This window comes from Panulirus ornatus, chromosome 56 (assembly GCF_036320965.1).
Source record: "Panulirus ornatus isolate Po-2019 chromosome 56, ASM3632096v1, whole genome shotgun sequence".
Taxonomy (NCBI): domain Eukaryota; kingdom Metazoa; phylum Arthropoda; class Malacostraca; order Decapoda; family Palinuridae; genus Panulirus; species Panulirus ornatus.
The window spans coordinates 10,510,351-10,516,558 of record NC_092279.1 but is presented as its reverse complement, the minus strand read 5'-3'; the positions used below and the strand labels follow the sequence as shown (position 1 = coordinate 10,516,558).

Sequence of the window (6,208 nt, the reverse complement as noted above, 5' to 3'; positions counted from 1 at the left end):
ACATTTACGGGATATTCTTGTATCTTATAACATTCTCAGCATCTTCTATGAACGAATGGGAAGTGGGGGAAGTAAGACTGGGAAAAGAATGAAGAATAAGCAGAGAGAACAGAGAGATAACTTGATTGACTAGGGTGAAAGATAAGGTGTGAAGGAATCAGAAGAGTAAAGTAAGGGAAAGGAAGGATGACTGGAGGAAACAGAACAGACGGATAAATGGATGGAAAAGAGAGAGAGAGAGAGAGAGAGAGAGAGAGAGAGAGAGAGAGAGAGAGAGAGAGAGAGAGAGAGAGAGAGAGAGAGAGAGAGAGAGAGAGAGGAGTGATCGATAGACGAGAGAGAGAGAGAGAGAGAGAGAGAGAGAGAGAGAGAGAGAGAGAGAGAGAGAGAGAGAGAGAGAGGAGGGAGGGCTAGTAATAGCAAGATATGCCAACAAGGCCCAGGATGAGATAGTGTCGTCAGGGTCATAATGGACTGACAACAGCTATACACTTGAGCCACAAGGAAGGTAAACAAACCGCTGGTTTTTACTCACAATAAGCGGTCCCCGTGGCGCAGTGGAAAGCGCGATGGACTTCTAATCCATAGGTCCCGGGTTCGACCCCCGGCGGGGATGTCCAGTTTTAGTAACTGTAAATCCCTGAAGGTCGGTCCTTCCGTAAACAAGCACGAACAGTGTGGCCACAGGAAGGTACATCTTCGTGTTCGTGACTAACCCTCTGTACGTGTGGTATGTTGGGGGTGTGAGGGATGGAGGAAGGGGGTTGGGGATATAGTAATGATCCTCAGTTGACATCATGCAACACCTGCTGGCATGTAGGAGCATGACTGAATGTATGGACGGATACTCGAATTTAGTTAATAAAGTATGCCAGGATGATCAAGAGAACTTGATATGAAGGTATACACTGCAACCCAGTCACACACGCACATACACACACACACACACACACACACATACGCACACACACACACAGATGGGACTCTACGAGTGTACGTCTCCCTTACCGTACAGCTCAGAGAGGTAATTACGAATAGGTTATTACAGGGGCGAGTGAGAATCCATTGGTGGGGGAAGTGTTGAAGTGAGAGTCAACACAAGATATTGCACTCTCCACTCTCCTCGCTACTCTCACTCAGCACTCCTCACAGCATATTAGTGTGGTGATCTGCTCCTCAGCCCTTACCTCACAATATTAGGGCGGGACCTGCCTGGCTGTCCTCACGGCCCTCAACACCAAGTATTGCCTCCCGATCTGGGTATACGGGGCACGGGTAGCTGGCCTCTCACTCGCACGCAAGCCAACACATCCCTCAGAGCGTCTTGGATCGCTCTCTCTCTCTCTCTCTCTCTCTCTCTCTCTCTCTCTCTCTCTCTCTCTCTCTCTCTCTCTCTCTCTCTCTCTCTCTCTCTCTCTCTCTCTCTCTCTCTCTCTCTCTCTCTCTCTCCCTCCCTCTGGGCTTCTGTCGAGACACTACATTCACACCAGGGTTACTTTCAGAGATTTTTGTTTTTACATTGTTTATCATCGAGGCATATTTCACGCGTCTCACGAACTCCTCCTAAACCTGTAACTAAACTTCTTTTTTCCTACACTACTGTTTGCTTCCCCTGACAACTGTTTGCTTTCTTAAACCTCTGGTAGATTCCTAACATCACTCGTAGCTTCCACATGTGACTGTCAGCTTCCTTGAACTTCTGTTAGCTTAGAGTATGCATAAGCTGCTCCGAGGATCTTACCTTGACTCTCCCGGAGTTCCTCCCCAGGACGGTACCTAGCCTTGCTCCCAGAGTTCCTGTATATGTTATTTATACAGTTCATCCCTCCAACCCAGAATCTAGTCCCTCCCAGACCACTATTTTGCACTGTCTCGGTTGACCACCAACATTGCTGGGCACTGTGCAGCTATGTACCTCTGTAACCTGTAATCCACACTTCTGTATGCGATTCCTCTGAGCTTCCTCCTGTAATCCCCCGAGCTCCTCCATAATCTCATCCAAGATTTCCCCTTAAGCTCGTTCTAAGCCAGGAGGATCAAAGACAACTTTCCTTTGTCACATGTGTATCTTTGCAGGGTTGGAGGAAAATGGAGAAGTTTTTGCGGGAGTGTCAGTGATAGATGAATATGATTTACATTGATTTACATTTCAGGGATAAAACAACTTAAATCGTCTCTTTAATCTGAAGTCGCAAATACTGATACACTACAAACGTTTGCTTTCATTTATTTCAGGAACGTTCCTCTCATCTAAAATTTGCATACTACTGTACAATATACATTTTGTTTGTTAACATATCTTTCTTCTAAATCCATCTTTTTATAGATATGCCGCCATAACAGGTGAGAGGCACAGTGTTACCTTTGATCGCCATAGTCTGAGGGTCGAGGGTGACGTGAAAGTGTTGTTTTCCAATGTCGAAAAAAAGTTTTCCAATCCAGCCAAGCTTGGGTCATTGTCAACAATCCCACAGTTCCTTCCCAGACTATATCCAGCGGTATCATCAGCGACCACAGGTGTTGAGGCACCTGTACACCTGCAGCCTCTGGGGCGCAAGAGAGGATAAGGTTCAACTACCAGCTCAGGCGGGCGAGACGCCTCACTTGTGGGACGGGATGACCTCACTGCTGGGCATCGACCCGTGGGTCCAAACAGACGGCGCTGTGACGGCTCGTGTGAGGCGTCGCCAAAGAGCAAGACGGACCAGCCGAGGGAAGCTGGAGGAACGGGATTTATAAGCAACAGCGCCAGTAAAGAGAACCTGATGGCCGGATTTGCCGTCGGACTTTGAATATTTTGTGAGGCTCCAGTGGGAAGCCATGGCCAAACGGACATGATGAGGAGGACTTTGTCGCAGGATTGGCGTGGATTGAATCGGGTCCGACAGCTTGATCTGACTTTCATCTGACGAGACCACAAGCTGATCACTGACAAAATATTAGATTCAAACATGATCTAAATGGAAGACAAGAAATATACCCAAAGATGATTTCCAGCAAACACCAAACCCTGTTATCTCGTCATGCAATGTCTCAATAAATTATTATGTACATATTATTTTCATTTCAAAAAAGAAAGTGAAAGACACTTACTTATCAACAAGTTTATACGTCAACCCATGTGTTACATGGAGGGTAATGAGAGATAGAGAGAGAGAGAGAGAGAGAGAGAGAGAGAGAGAGAGAGAGAGAGAGAGAGAGAGAGAGAGAGAGAGAGAGAGGAGCTATAATCTCCCACTCACTGTCGTCCTTACAGTACATACACTCTACGGACTGACCTCGTCCTCGTCCCATTTACTCACCTGCAACAGGAGTGCCTCAACAGAGGTAGAAGTGCCTCACACGGGACAGGAGTACCTCAACAGAGGCAGAAGTGCCTCACACGGGACAGGAGTGCCTCACAGCCGCAGCTGAGTCCATGTCAAGTGTTGGCGGGATCGAATCACAAGTACATTAAGCTCAAATCAAGCATGTGGGCCAGGCGCATGTGTATGTAACTAATGGAGGTGAACTCTGTCGTAATAGACGCCAGACAAACAACTGGTCAATTAATACCCACACAACTCGTCTTTAACTTTATAGACTGTTATCTGCTTCACTCATGTACATGACTCTTGTCATTTAAGATGTATTTCATCATCGTCTTTCGTACGGTTGATTTTTGCTGGTTAGGATGTCAAAGACATCTATGGAAGAGGTGTTTCTATAGAGATGTTGAACTACTACGGGGTAGTGTTCAGCCTCTCTAGCAGTGAATTTAGGTGATATTACTTTCTGCACCACACACCGACCTGATGGCAGCCAACCTAATCGTTTCTCCTCCCCTGAGGTTGGTTGATGTATGGGTTACCGGCATAGTTTGGGGTGAGAGACGGGTTAGGGTTAAGGTAAAGAATCATAAAGGATCGAAAGATGTTTTTAGCCTTCATTTATCTCTCACTTTGTTTATATATTTTCTTATATCATCTGACCTAAAAATCATCTGTGATATATTTCCTTTGCTTTATTATGATCATTCAAGTTATCTTTTGTCACTAAATCCTCCAAATAATCATAGTTATCATCCGATGGTCCTCACGAGCGCATGATGCGAGGCAGATTATATATGTTTCCTACGAGACGAGTGTGACAATCATGGTGTAGTCTATTTGACGTCATAACCTTCTCTGAGTTTCCAAAATTCTGGTACACCAGATTGTCCAGGTGTTGCTTCACTAACAGACGAATTAAGCCGAGGAATATAGAGATGTGGAAGTCTGTAGTCTGAAGACCATTAATGTTACAATATAAGAAAACAAAACGCTACAATGGACCACATCTGCCTTTATATGTATAGTTTTCAAAGATCCAGCCACAAGATTCACCAATTAAATCTGTCCTTAAAACTTTTCTATCAGCTTACTCAAAAACTTTACCCATTAAATCTACAAGAAAACTTTACCCACTTAAAACTTATCAAACTACTTAATTTACTCATAAAAACAGTCCATTAGGGAAAGTTACTGGTTCCCCTTACCCATAATATTTACCCATAAAACTTACTCATAAACGTTACCCATACAGACCCCCTGAGATGCCCCAGAAGGTGCTCCTTCTATTCATTATCTAACAGAAGGTGATGGAGCAGCCAGTCAGCCAGTTCTCCCTCACATTTCTCCATCTAGGAAGGTTCGCGATCACCCTTCTCTCTGCAGCACTACCCTTCCAGTACTTACGTCCCCTTCGTTTCCTTCGTTATACTCCCTTACTCTAACCTCCTCTTCCCAAACGATATTACATTTTCCTTTTTGTCACTACATTCATAATCATTTCCTTTCTATCATAAAGGGACAATCGTAGAGTGAAGACTTCTTACAAAATTCGACCCTTTCCTCGTCTTGTACAAACTCATTTCCCCTATACTCTCCCTTCCTCTCCCCTCCCCTACATACGACACCAGCTGGGTCGTGTAGGCCGCCGGGGAGGACGACAGATGGCACCCATGGTCGCCCAGCTGTCTCTTATGCCTTAATATCCGTCGCACAACTCAGCATTCCTGGATCCTTGTTGACCATGCAAAAACGTTCATCTTAAGGAAACGTTCGCCTCCTGACGTAAACGTTTAATGCCCGTGTTTATGGGTGGTTGGGGCTGTGGTTAAGATTGTCTTTGTGAGGGAATACGTTACCCCCTTGGCGTTCTTGCAGGATTCTCAGAATAGACAAATGTGTTTGGTATTCTAACTTTAGGATTCTCTGATGGAAGAATTCTTCTTTGGTACTGTAACTTCGGGATTGTAAGATTGAATGATTGATTTTGGTAACTCATCTCGGAATTCTCAGAAGATTCTCAGCTGCAAGTAATTAGTTTTATGTTTTTCAAGTAGATGAACTCCATCTGTGTGCGAATCTTTAGGTGTAAAACATTTTGTTGTGGGACTTTTTAAGCCTGGCAGTCTTTAGTAGTTAGACTTTCTGTGGGAGTTTTAAACATTTAGATTAAACGAAGAATCATTCCAGTCAGAATTATTTACTCCAAGTCTTGAACTTCTTGAATACAGAGCTTTCAACAAAATAGAACTTTGTAGAGACTTGTTGAGATGCTGAGCTCTTTAGTGTGTAAGAGTCCTTGATATAGAGGAATCTTTAACTATAGTTTTCTCTGATGGGTGAACTATCTGTGGCATTTCTGATATGTTACATATCATCCCTGCCAGGCATTTTTGCCATTGATGCAAAGCTTCTCATGTCACGACTGTAGGATCATAAAGCTCCTCTTTCATGATCTCGTTGAGTTAGAATCTTACGAGCATAACTGTAGGACTACTAGTAACGTCTTTTGATCTCTTCGGTGTCACAGTGCAAGACACCATCTGAACTTTTAACAACGTTAGTTTAAAGCAAACAATTGACAATCTGAAACCTTGATGGACGCTGATCAATGAATAGATTATTAACTTAAAGAGAAACGAATGTATGAGGGTGAGGCATGTGCATCTGTGGTCTCATGAGTGGGAATAATGTTCGTGTTGTTCAAGACAAATATATCATTATAGATATAATTGAGCACTATACTTTACTAACATATGCAAGAACAATTAAGTATAGAAGTCGCAAGATGGTCTGTAGAGCAACTGAATACCAAGTTACTGCATCTCATGTAAAGAAAAATATAGTCCAAATGTTAACACAACTGTTTACAGGAACTACATGGAGATAAACTTATAGAT

The 6,208-nt window shown here is 43.7% G+C and overlaps 1 non-coding gene across 1 annotated transcript; it reads left to right on the top strand.

Annotated features, from left to right (window-relative positions):
* Positions 1-543: 543 nt before the first annotated feature.
* On the top strand, positions 544-616 carry TRNAR-UCU (transfer RNA arginine (anticodon UCU)). The gene has a single exon. It is a non-coding gene; the product is annotated as a tRNA-Arg (tRNA).
* Positions 617-6,208: the final 5,592 nt, after the last annotated feature.